Raw genomic sequence first — 13,776 nt, 5'->3', positions numbered from 1 at the left:
TACTACCCAACTTCAAATTATACTACAAAGCTATAGTAACCAAAACAGCATGGTACTGGCATAAAACAGACACTTGGACCAATGAAACAGAATAGAGAACCCAGAAATCAACCCACATACTTACAGCCAACTGATATTTGACAATTGCCAACAGGAACATACATTGGGGAAAGGATTGCCTCTTAAATAAGCCCTGCTGAGAAAACTGGACATCCATATGTAGAAGAATAAAACTAGACCTGTACCTCTTGCCATATACCAAAATCATCTCAAAATGTATTAAAGACTTATATAAGACCCAAAACTATAAACTATTAAAAGAAAACATAGGAGAAACACTTCAGGAAGTAGGACTCGGCAAATACTTTATGAATAAGACCCCAAAAGCATAGGCAACAAAAGGAAAAATAAATAAATGGGTTTATATCAAACTAAAAAGCTTCTGCACAGCAAAAGAAACAGTTAACAGAGTGAAAAGACAACCTATAGAATGGCAGAAAATATTTGCAAACTATGCATCTGACAAGGGATTAATATCCAGAATATACAAGGAACTCAAACAACTTAGTGAGGGGCTGGCCCATGGCTCACTTGGGAGAGTGTGGTGCTGATAACACCAAGGCCATGGGTTCGGATCCCTATATAGGGATGGCCGGTTTGCTCACTTGGGAGAGCGTGGTGCTGACACCACCAAGTCAAGGTGTAAGATCCCCTTACTGGTCACCTTTTAATAAATAATAATAATAATAAAAATAAAAATAAAAAACAACTTAGTGAAAAACAAGTAACCTGATTAAAAAATGGTAAAAGGAGCTAAAAAGGCATTTCTCAAAGGAGGATATACAAATGACCGACAGACACATGAAAAAATGTCCAATATCACTAAGCATCAAGTAAATGCAAATCAAAACCACATTGAGATATCATCTCACACTTGTTAGACCAGCCAGTATCAAAAAGAGAATAACAAATCATGGCGAGGATGTAGAGAAAGGGGAACTCTCCTGCACTGTTGGTGGGACTATAAATTAGTGCAGCCATTATGGAAAACAGTATGGAGGTTCGTTCCTCACACAACTACAGATAGAACTGCTGTATAATCCAGGAATCCCATTGCTGGGTGTACACCCAAAGGAATGGAAATCATCATGTTGAAGGGATACCTGTACACCCATGTTTATCACAGCTCTATTTGCAATAGCTAAGAGTTGGAACCAACCTAAATGTCCATCAATGGACAACCAGATGAGGAAAATGGATACTACTCTGCCATTAAAAGGAATGAAATTCTGTCATTCGCAGCAACATGGATGAACTCAGAGAAAATTATGTTAAGTGAAAAAAGCCAGGTACAAAAGAGAAATATCACATGTCCTCACTCATAAGTGGGAGCTGAAAAAAATAAACAAACAAAAGAAATAGAACAATCAAAATAATTCCTTGAATTTTCAAAAGGAGAGAACAGAACTGAGGCCACCAGAGGTGGGAAAGTGGGAGGTGAATAAGGGAGCAATTGGTAATGGTCCACAAATAATGTTTACAATGTGTAATGATAAAAGAAAAAATACAAAAACAAAAAAGGAAAATAAATTTTTAAAAAACAGATTACTGCAAACAACTACATGTGAACACACTGGAAAACCCAGAAGAAATGGATAAATTCCCAGACATGTACAACTTACCAAGGTTGAATCATGAAGAACTAGAAAACCTAAACAGGCCAATAATGAGTAATGAGATCAAAGCAGTAATAAAAATTCTCCCAGCAAAGAAAACCCCAGGACCAGATGGCTTTGAATTCTACCAAACATTTAACAAAGAGTAAATATCAATTCTTCTCAAACTCTTCCAAAAAACTGAAGAGGAGAGAATACTTCTAAACTCATTCTATGAGGCCAACATTAACCTTATACCAAAACCAGAAAAAGACACAGCAAAAAAAGAAAACTACAGATCAAAATCCCTAATGAACACAGACACTAAAGATCCTCAACAAAGTACTAGCAAACAGAATCCAATAACACACTAAAAAGATCATTCACCATGGTCAAGTGGGATTTATCCCACAGAAACAAGGATGCCTGAATATACACAAATCAATAAATGTGATACATCACATTGACAGAATGAAGGAAAAAAACATTTATCATTTCAATAGATGCAGAAAAAGCATTTGATAAAATACAATACCCCTTCATGATAAAAACACTCAATAACCTAGGTATAGAAGGAATGTACCTCAACACAATAAAGGCCCGTATACGACAAAGCCACAGCTAATATCATACTGAATGGACAAAAATTGGAGGCTTTTCCTCTAAGATCTGGAACAAGACAAGGATGCCCACTCTCACTACGCTTCTTGAACATAGTTTTGTAAGTGCTTCCCTGTGCAGTTAGGCAAGAGAAAGAAATAAAGGGCATCCGAATTGGAAAGGAGGAAGTCAAACTATCCCTATTTGCAGATGACATGTTCCTATACATAGAAAACCCTAAAGCCTCCACTAAAAAATCACCAGAATAAATGAATTCAGTAAAACGGCAGGATATAAAATCCACACACAAAAATCAATAGCCTTCCTATACACCATTAATGAAATACCTGAAGAAGAAATCAAGAAAGTAATACTATTCACAATAGCTACCAGAAAAATGAAATACGTAAGAGTAAATTTAACCAAGGAGGTGAAAGACCTCTACAATGAGAACTATAGAACACTGGTGTAAAAAACTAAAGAGGGGGCTGGCAGCTTAGCTCAGTTGATTAGTGCACGGCCTTGTCACAACAGGTCAATGGTTCAGTCCCCTGTACCAGCCAGCCACCAAATAATTAATTTTTTTTTTAATTGAAGAGGACACAAATGGAAAGATGTCCCATGTTTGTGGGTTGGAAGGATTGACATCATCAAAATGTCCACATTACCCAAAGCAATCTACACATTCAGTGTAATCCCTATCAAAATACCAATGACATTCTTCACAAAAATAGAAAAAACAATTTTAAAATTTGTATGGAATCTTCAGAGCTGTGATAAATAAATTTCTATTATTCCCAATCTATGGTATTTTGTTACAGAAGCCTGAACTAAGACAGTGACCTTGTACGAGTGACTCAGTCTCTTTAAGCCTGTTTTCTCATCTGTAAACTGGATATAATAGCACTGCCCTCACAGTGTTATAGTGAAGATTTAACTATATATGCTTTAAAAATGCTCCCTAAGTGATTGTGACACTACTTGAAAACTAGCTTTTAGGAATCCCAGCTATAGGAACCATGGAAGGATTTTTAACTGGAGAAGAGGTAAGTAAAAGGTAATCCTTTCAGACGGACTACAGAAATGAGAAAACAGAGGAAGGAAAATCAGCTGTCATAATCTAGGGCTAGATCTGGAGGGCCTGGTTAAGGGAAAGGCAAAGAAGCCAGAAAGAATAGAGCAGGTACAAGACATTACCAGGGAAAACTCAACAGAAGCTCCTGCACCAGAAGGAAAGAGAGAAATTAAATATGACTTTGAGACTTGAAGTCTGGGTGACTGTAAAAGTGATGGCTTGCCCCTTCATCAAAATCAAGAAGAACAACAGAGGGTCAGAGAGAGGGTCAGCTAGTTTGGGGCAGGGAGGGGGAGGAGGGGGGGATAAAGAATCCCATGTAAGATATCTGAAGAAGGATAAGTGCTAGAAAATGAACATATAAAAGAGCTCATTGGGGGCCGGCCTGGTGGCACACTGCTGCAGTGCGCCGCTTGGGAAGCGCGGCGGCGCTCCCGCCGAGGGTTCGGATCCCACATACAGACCGGTTCCCGCTCACTGGCTGAGCGAGGTGCAGGCGCAACACCGAGGGTTGCGATCCTGTGGCTGGTCCCGGTCCGGTACGGGCGCGACACTGAGGGTTGCAATCCGTTGCTGGTCACGAAAAAAGACAAAAAAAGGAAAAAAAAATAAAAATAAAAATAAATAAATAAATAAAATAAAAGAGCTCATTGGCAGTAGATGTGTTTTGGACAGGAAGGCAGTACACTAGGTTAAAGAGTCCAAACTCTGGGATGAGATGGCCTGGATCAGAATCTCAGCATTGCTACTTTCTTTTTTTTTTTTTTGTCTTTTTTCGTGTCCGGCAACGGATCGCAACCCTCAGTGTCACGCCCGTACCGGACCGGGACCAGCAACAGGATCGCAACCCTCGGTGTTGCGCCTGCACCTCGCTCAGCCAGTGAGCGGGAACCGGTCTGTATGTGGGATCCGAACCCTCGGCGGGAGCGCCGCCGTGCTCCCAAGCGGCGCACTGTAGCAGTGCGCCACCGGGCCGGCCCAGCATTGCTACTTTCTACATATAGGACACTAAACAATTTACTTAATTTTTCTAAACCTCGGTTCCTTCATTTACAAAATGAGAATGATAATATCTCATATAAGATTTTTTTTTAATTAAGTGAAAAAATAAAGCAGTTAGCACAGTGCCTAGCATATGGTAAATTAGCTTTCAATAAATGTTGGGGATTACCTTTAGTTATCCCACGACAATACAATTTTACCAGCCATACTTTGAAGAAACTAAATCATATTATCCAAAGGAGTCAGAAAATTTTGCTAATTCTGAGACAGACTAGGAAAGCAGAGGGTTCCTTGAATTTTGAAATCAAAGAATTAGTACAATTTCGTAAACTAGGCATTCTTCATTCTTGATTATGGAACCATCACAGCCTTGGGTTTAAAAACATTGCATAAAAATTCTTTTTTTTTTTGTCTTTTTCCGTGTCCGGCAACGGATCGCAACCCTCGGTGTTGCCCCCGCGCCTCCCTCAGCCAGTGAGCGGGAACCGGTCTGTATGTGGGATCCGAACCCTCGGCGGGAGCACCTCCGCGCTTCCCAAGCGGCGCACTAGCGCATGCGCCACCGGGCCGGCCCATTGCATAAATATTCTTACTTAAAGCAGTCTACTTTAGTTCACTCACTTATTCAACCAGTATTTCTTGCAAAACTATTAGTATAAAGAACTGTGCTAGACACCAGGATGAAAAATTACACAGAAAGTAAAAAATGTGGTACCTATACTCAAGGAGATTACAATCCCGAAGGTGAGAAAAATTTTGGCACACAAATATCTGAAATATCAGGCATATTGTGAAATGTCACTGATGCACTGCCAGTCATGAGAGTAAAAAGAGGGGGTACTTACCTGAGCTAAGCATGGAAAGATGGTCATAATTGCAACTGGCCAGAACACAGGGTCAGGAAAAACAACGTAAATATAACCTAAGGAAACTATGTGAATACAGATACAAAGCCAAAGGGAGCAAGTGTTCTTCTGGGAAGAGCTAGGAGTCAGGATTAACTGAAGAAATAGTTATGAAGTAATTGGCCCTATGTTGAAAACTAAAGAGAGGGAAGAGCCACAGGCTGAAGCCTGGATTTCCTGGACAAGACAAGCTGGGAAATAAGTTAGAAACTGGTTTGTGGGGCGGGATGATGGACGATTCCAGATATGCTGAGTAGGACATTTCTGAGGATACAACCGAGAGGCTTTTAAAACAAAATAGGACTTCAGGCTCCAGTCCAGCCTTTCCATCCTTCTGACTGAGGCCACCAAGACCAAGAAAAGTGACTGATTAGTCTAAGCCATGCAGTTAGTGCATGAGACTGAGCTGCAGCCCTGGTTTGCAAACTTAATCAGTACACTTTACACTCATTCCCATGGCCAGACAGAAATATCCAAAAGCCAGGGTGAGAGTGGGTTTGTTCTCAGAAAAGAAACCAGGGTTACAGAATTGAGTCATTTGGATAAACTGAAGTGGTGGGAACAGAAGAACTAAATCCTTAGGGGTCACACTTACAGAGGGAATAGAAGAAGAAAATGACAAACCTGGGTTACATCCACATCTAGGGCAGAAGGAAGGGGTTTTAAAAAGGCACATCTGAGAGGTAGACAGAATGAAGAATAGTGGAGGATCCTAGAAGCCAAGGTCAGTGTCTCCTCTTCAGTTGATACATAGGTGCTCAATAAATATCTGCTGAATGATGGATGAATGAAGACAGAGTACAGACAAAAAATGTTTGAGCCCCCATGTAGGTAAAGCACTGTGCTAGGCTCTTTATGTGGGAATAAATGAGATAACCTCACAATAACCCTATGAGGCAGATTATCATCATTATCCTCAGTACATTTCGAGATGAGAAAACAAGCTTATAAGTTGCATAAGTTAAAAAGCAGGTATCAGAACAAGGATTAAAAATCAAGTCTCCGGGCCGGCCTGTGGCTCACTCGGTAGAGTGCGGTGCTGATAACACCAAGGCCACGGGTTCAGATTCCATATAGGGATGGCCGGTTCGCTCACTGGCTGAGCGTGGTGCTGACAACACCAAGTCAAGGGTTAAGATCCCCTTACCGGTCATCTTTAAAAAAAAAAAAAAAAATTCAAGTCTCCTATTAAGAAAACATTGTTCATTTTTATCAGGAGAGAAAATAGCATGACAGTAATGTTTAAAAAATAAAATGTTCTTATTAGTTAGAGACAAACACTCAGTGACAGTGTGATTAGCTTTAAAATCCCCACACACAAAAAGTGGGGAGCACATTTTTTAAAAATTGGAGAAGTGCTGATAATTGCTGAGATTGGGTGATGGGAACATGAAAGTTCATTATATTATACTCTCTACTATTATGTATGCTTGAAATCTTGCATAATAAAAAGTCCATTCATGTGCAGCTTCCCTCCCAGCAAGGATGGTGGGGAGGGGGAAATTAGTCAGAATAAGGAAGAACAAACATCAAAAAAAAAAAAAATTTTTGGTCCAAGCAGCTAGAAACCCACCTCAGAGATATTGTTCAGGAGAAATATAGGACTAGAAACCAGAGAACGGATTAGGAAATACAGATAAAGCAGGTGGTGAGTAAATGGCAGTAAAACTGCACTTCAAATAAGAGACTGGGATAAGAAGGAGAGGGCTAGGGTAGCATGAGAGGCACAGAGCAAAGCAAAGCTGGTTCTACCTTTTATGTTGGTAAAAACAAAACGGGAAGGAGAATAGAAGAGAGCACAAGAAGAAGCTAAAAAGGAAATAACTGATAAACCAAGGTCAAGTAAGAAACAGGAATAGATAGAATCCAATTGGAAGGGGTTAGCTAGGAGGGAAAAAAAAAAAAAGAAGACCATTTCTTCCGGGAGGACGAATAAAGAAAAAGTGAAATTCTGAAACTGAAATGCATGCAGGGTCACGTAATGTAACAGTTAAGGGGGCAGACTCTGACATTCAACTACCTGACTTTAATCTCAGCTTGTAACTGAATAGACAGTGACCTGGGGCAAGGCTTTTACTCTTTGGGTTCCAGTTTTTCTTTTACTCTTTGGTCTCTAGTTTCTTCTTCTTTTTTTTTTTTTTTTAAAAGATGGCCGGTAAGGGGATCTTACCCCTTGACTTGGTGTTGTCAGTACCACGCTCAGCCAGTGAGCGAACCGGCCATCCCTATGTGGGATCCGAACCCGAGGCCTTGGTGTTATCAGCACCGCACTCTCCCGAGTAACCTGACTTTAATCTCAGCTTGTAACTGAATAGACAGTGACCTGGGGAAAGGCTTTTACTCTTTGGGTTCCAGTTTTTCTTTTACTCTTTGGTCTCTAGTTTCTTCTTCTTTTTTTTTTTTTTTAAAAGATGGCCGGTAAGGGGATCTTAACCCTTGACTTGGTGTTGTCAGTACCACCCTCAGCCAGTGAGCGAACCGGCCATCCCTATGTGGGATCCGAACCCGAGGCCTTGGTGTTATCAGCACCGCACTCTCCCGAGTGAGCCACGGGCCGGCCCTCTAGTTTCTTCTTTGGTAAATTAGGCTGACAATGATAGTACACTTCATAGGGTTGAGAAAATTACTGCAGTTGACACAAGTAAAGCACTTATTCTGGGAGTAAATACACAGTATGTGAGCTGCTATAATAATATTTATTATTATAAGCAAAGTTAATTTCCCTAATAGTCAAAGAATTCTCAAAAATAAAAAAAAAATATACCCAGCAAAAAAATTGACAAAGGACATGGAAAAATGGAACTCAAAGAGAATACAAATCTTTTTGAGGACCCCTTATGTGTATGTATATATATGTATACCCTATATATATGAAATAAACACATGAAAAGATGCTCACCCCCTCAATAAAGAAATGTAAATAAAAATTAGTTGTGTAGTCTTCAAATTGGCAAAAATTATAAATGTTCAGTGCTAGAGAAATATCAATTGGTACAACCTTTTGAAAGTAATTTGGCAATATCTAACAAAATCTTAAACATATATAACTTTTAACACATAATTATCATTCATAGGAATTTATCCTAAAATATACAAAGTATAGAAAGATGTACAGAATACAAAGAAGTATACTGTATATATACATATATCTTATATATATGTATAAGAACGCTTGTAACTGCAAAGAAATAGAAACAAATGTCTATCACCAGTAAGCTAGAAAAATTGATACAAACATACAATGTAGTATTATGTAACTATAAAAAGATACCACAGATATGTACATCCTAAATGTGGAAAAATGGTCAAGATAAAAGCATTAAATGAAAAAAAAAGCAAGTTGCAGAAAGGTAGATATATGATGATCTCATTCTGTAAAATGGAGTTTCTCTCTCTCTCTCTCTCTCTCTCTCTCTCTCACACACACACACACACACACACACACACCTCTGTTAGCATGCACAGTGGAAAAAATTTGAATATACACCAAATTCTTAATTGTGGTTAACACTGAGATTTGAGATTATGGGTACCTTTCCCTATTTAAGAATGCCTGAATTTTACTGTGCTCATATACTACATGTGTAACCAGGGAAAAAAAAGTCAAGGACTTTCCAAAACCAAGAGACTGAACGATAAAAGGATAGTGATAGAAAATGAGAAAATATTAGAGAGCATAAGCCCTAAAGTGAGGACACAGATCCAGGGCCTGAGGAAAAGACAAGCTCTGGGAAACCTGCAAGCAGCTGCTGTGGGAAATGGGACCCTTAGAAGGCAGCAACAGAAGCACCCTGAGGGGCAGAGGGAGCTCAACTCAAGTGAGGCAGTGGGAATTGCTGACAACCAAGATAGCACATTTTCCTGACTCCCCAGAAACAGTGGGCATGGACAGCCTAGAGGCAGTGAAAGCAGCCAGAGAAGAAAACTCAGGGATGGCAACTGATGGAGCAGGAAGAGCACAAAGTCAAGGAGGCAAAGGATTATAAGACCTGGAGAAGGCAGCACTGAAAGTGGACCAGAGCCAACCAGCATCCAAAGGTGGGTGAAACACAGAGAGAGAGATGGAGAGACAGGGTATGGGAGACAGTGAGACTAGAAAGCACAATGAGAGCAGAGTATAAAATCAAGCCAGAATCGCACAGAGGATTTTTTCCCAAACTTCTATTTTTATTCTAATTTCTATACAACATCACATTAGGAGGAATTAGAAGGGCCTATTTGTGTCATAGGCCTCAGGTTCAAAACCATCTCCACCTGTTTCTGGATTTTTCTCTTGACCTTTAAGTAATCTATGAGGAGGATGGGACTCCCTCTAGGTTCCTCCCCCATTCAGGTCTTTCAGAGTTACTCAGCTGCTATTAACAGAGCAGATAAACTGCTCCCGGTGTAGCACTACCTTCTTTGTATGTATCCTTTACTGGCCAGAAGCCTGGAATAGGAGTGATTGTCACCCCAAACTAAAGTCCTAACAATATCTTATGAGAGCACTGCTGGGTTAACTCACTTGGTTAGAGCAGTGGTCCTGATAACACCAAGGCCAGGGGGCGGGGTGGGGGGAACCCTTTGAGGACATAAAAAGGGCCCAAACTTGGAATCAGAAAACTTGTATCATACTTTTCTTCTTATTGGCTTTGTGTACTTGAAAGCATGCCGCTCCACCTCTTTGGGTTTGCTTCCTCATCTGTAAAATGGGGTTATCTGCCTTCATCTTCCCAGTAACAGTGTTGGGAAGATGAAGTAGAGTAAAAAATATGAAAGTGTTTTATAAACTATAACATCATACATGTGCAAAGTATACTTATCACAGTAAAGCAAAGCAAACATTTTTCTTTTCTGCCTAATACAACTATTCATTGATGGTGCTGTAAAACCATAAGCAAGTGCTAATACCCAATGTGCCTGTGCTGGCTGAAATTTTCAATATTTTTATTGCTTCCATCCTATGTTATAACAACTTACTTCTCAACATCTCAACACTGCTCACAAAATGTCTTCAATTTAACAGCTGCTGCTAAATTTAAACTGCCTTATGCTTTGCCTCAGTTTTCCTTTTTATCTCATATCAATTTTTACCTTTAACCTAAATACAGTTACTTCTCATGCTTTCTTTTTCTGCAGTCTATGTTTATCATTTGCAAGAAGAACAACTGCATTATGTAGACTTCAATAAGCTTCCTAACACCTGGCCTTCAGTAGGATTTCTATGTGATCTAATCAACCATGAAAATTAAATCAAAATAATTTAGATTGTATACTCTCAAGTTACTGTACCACTAAGAACCAAAAGGGTGACTGAATGAATTGGCATAATTCCATGACTTTTAGGTAAATAACTCAACATTACAGCCTCCTGAAAAAAAGAATTAATATATTAGTTTCAGTATTAGTACAGTCTTAAGCTGAGCAGAGAACAGGTCCAGATAATTTTATAGTCACTGAATTCAAATTCCTGAACAACGTTTGATCAAATAATATTTCCTGAATATGGTGACAATGAACTCAGCTAGGTCTCCAAAAAGCCCATCAGCCAGCAAAAGTCATCCTAATGTTAAATCCATTATCCATTCCCAGGCAGGTGGCAGCTTGCCAGCACTTGTCTGGAAACTTTGTGGCCCAAGCTGATGACTGGTCACTTCTTCACACATGAGGACAAAGAGCTCAGAGCAGTAAATGGCCAATGGAAGATATAAGACAGTACCAATGAAGAATTGTCACATTCATCCCAAAGGAAACTTTTGCAAAATCCAAAGAAAGCAGGTAATAGTTGTCCAGCTTCAAAACCATGAACATATAAATAAGCAACACATTTTCACAGTGAAGTAAAGTGTTGCATTTAGAAACCTGGAAATACAAAGAGAGAGGTGCTGCTTCAGCCATGAAGTCAGAACTTTCATCACATCACCAGCTCGACAAGGAATGATTTCCTGTCATTTCATATACAGAGGTCACTAATTTATTCACTCAACAAACATGTGCCGAGTAACTTCTCTGTGCCAATAATAGTTAGGTGGTGGGATATACAAAAGAAAAGGTTCTGCCCACAAGTAGGTCGCAACCTAGGCATGGAAAACAAACAAAAATACCAAAACTTAACAGTACAGTGTGATTATTACAGACTGCAATATCATACAGAGAATTCAACTAAACCTCGAGGGAATCAAGGAAGGCTTTTATTAAGAGAAGATGGTGCCTAAACTCCTGGTTCAAGCCTTAGAGTCAGCCAAGCACTGGAATGGGGAAGAAAATTAGCAAAAGGAATAGCTACTATAATTGGCCTCAAATGCCAGAAGAATCGCTGCAGATGAGAAACTAGAAAGGAAGATACGGAAGGGGCCAGGTCATAAAGGTCTTTGTGAGATGGTGAAGCAGAGCCATGCCAGGGTGTAGATGTTTGAGGTATTTTGAGGCCAGAGGGAAATTATTTACTTTTAACTGGAATTAAAGACCACTCTGAATGGAGGGGAGATTTGACTAAGGCAAGACCGGAGGGACTGAGAGGCCAGTTATTTCAAATCACTTCTGGCCTCTACTTATTTTTCTCATCAATATTAGTTGGACTTGTTTTTCCCCTCACAGAGAAAAAGTAAAACTGAACCATTTTATAATGAAGTATGTGAGCCTTCTGTTCATCAAAAACATGTCTGAACAGAGTGCTAAATTCTATCAAAAGTAGCCCCAGTTAGAGAAAGATGACAAGTCTCTCCCACATCTGAAGCCTCCCAGGCAAAAGGACCAAAGCCAGGTCTCTAACGCCAACAGAAGAAAGCTAGAGAAATGGCCTGATCAGGGGCCACACAGTACACGATGCTGCCTGGCATACTCTGGTGTTTGGTCAATGGGAATGCCACTTTTCCCAAACAAGGACATGACAAACAGTTACCTCCTGGCTTCTCCACAGAAATTGCTAGGAAAAAACCTACCAGTGCCAGAAATGACCTTGGACTTTACAGTGTGAACTCCTACCTACCAGTACTGGATAAAGACTACCTCAACATTTCTCTCAACAGTCCAGAGTGCCAACAGGTGCAGACAGCACAACTGACTTCCTTACCAGACAAGGAAACTGCAATCTCTGCATAGCACTCAGTCACATTCCAACTACTAATACTGAGAATAGTAGCTTCTGTATCATAATACACAGTAATGACTACTAACAGCCAGCACTGACCACCCATGAAGCACTAGGCTCTCATCTCTCCAGTCCTCACTACAACCTGCAAATTACAACAGATGTACAACAGATGGAAAAACAAAACCAAAAGCTCAGAGAAGTTAACAGTTTACCCAGGGTCAAAAAACAAGCAGGGCCAGCCCGTGGCTCACTCGGGAGAGTGTGGTGCTGATAACACCAAGGCCACGGGTTCGGATCCTATATAGGGATGGCCGGTTAGCTCACTTCAGAGAGCATGGTGCTGACACCACCAAGTCAAGGGTTAAGATCCCCTTACCGTTCATCTTTTTTTTTTTTCTTTCCTTTTTGTCTTTTTTACTGACCGGTAACGGGATCGCAACCCTTGGTGTCGTGCCCGTACCGGGGACCGGCAATGGGCTCGCAACCCTCGGTGTTGCGCCCGCACCGTGCTCAGCCAGCGAGCGGGAACGGGTCTCCACATGGGATCCGAACCCTCGGCGGGAGCGCCGCCACACTCCCAAGCGGCGCTCTCTCCAGTGTGCCACCGGGCCGGCCCACTGCTGTTCATCTTTAAAAAAAAAAAAATTTTTTTTTAATTAAAAGAAAAAAAAAATAAGAAGCAAAGGTGGGATGAAACCATGCTCTTCCCATTGTATTAGGCACTTATTAGAATTTTTCTAAAGAAATAAAAAACTCTAAGCCTTCTTTCAAAGAGTTTCTGAAGTTGATCCATTTGAGTAATAGATAGCCAAAAACATTTAAGCAATCACCTTGCCTTCAAAGCAACAAATGAACCAGTTTTAATCCTCTTTGATCAAGTGAATATTCCGGATGAAAAATGAAAGAGATTTCAAAAAATTTATTCATGATCCAAATGCACTGATTTTAAATTCCCTCATTTATTTTTGGCCAAGATATATACACAGAGAGATAGAGACGAGAGCAAAGGGCAGAATCTCATTTTGTTAGATCATAATGAAGATTAACAAAGCAAAAAACATTCATGTTTACATTATATTTTATTCAATAAAAAGTAAGAGGCAAGTGAGCCTTACCTCAATCTTACTCCTCCTGTTCCACAGTACAGCACTCCAAGCAATCAGCAGACACTCCCAGCCTACATACAGTGAACCAGACATAGGGTGTAAGCAACGCCTTCATGCTCCCAAAACCACAGTGAGAAGGAGAGTGTGATGGCTTCCTGGGGAACCTGAACACATATACAGTATTTGTAAATCACTGCTCATCAAGACACACACTGAAACAAAATGTTTTACTTTGTGGTTTGTCTACAGGAGTACTTAAATTTAAGAGGTGTATTCAAATAAAGTAATGCTTTGGCCAGTTAGTTCAGTTGGTTAGAGTATGATGTTGATAACACCAAGGTCGAAGGTTCGATCCCTGGCC

General features: G+C 40.2%; 1 protein-coding gene across 1 annotated transcript in view; it reads right to left on the bottom strand.

The window, feature by feature from the left end:
• The window catches only part of RAD54L2 (RAD54-like 2 (S. cerevisiae)), a 99,094-nt gene extending 85,562 nt beyond the window's left edge, over positions 1–13,532 (bottom strand). Inside the window, exon 1 of the mRNA XM_008568125.1 lies at positions 13,425–13,532. The gene's annotated coding sequence lies outside the window, so the exon portion shown is untranslated. The remainder of the gene's footprint in view (positions 1–13,424) is intronic.
• Positions 13,533–13,776: the final 244 nt, after the last annotated feature.

This window comes from Galeopterus variegatus, unplaced genomic scaffold (assembly GCF_000696425.1).
Source record: "Galeopterus variegatus unplaced genomic scaffold, G_variegatus-3.0.2 Scaffold376, whole genome shotgun sequence".
Classification (NCBI taxonomy): Eukaryota; Metazoa; Chordata; class Mammalia; order Dermoptera; family Cynocephalidae; genus Galeopterus; species Galeopterus variegatus.
Note: the sequence above shows the minus strand (reverse complement) of the source record. Positions and strands in the feature narration are given on the sequence as shown.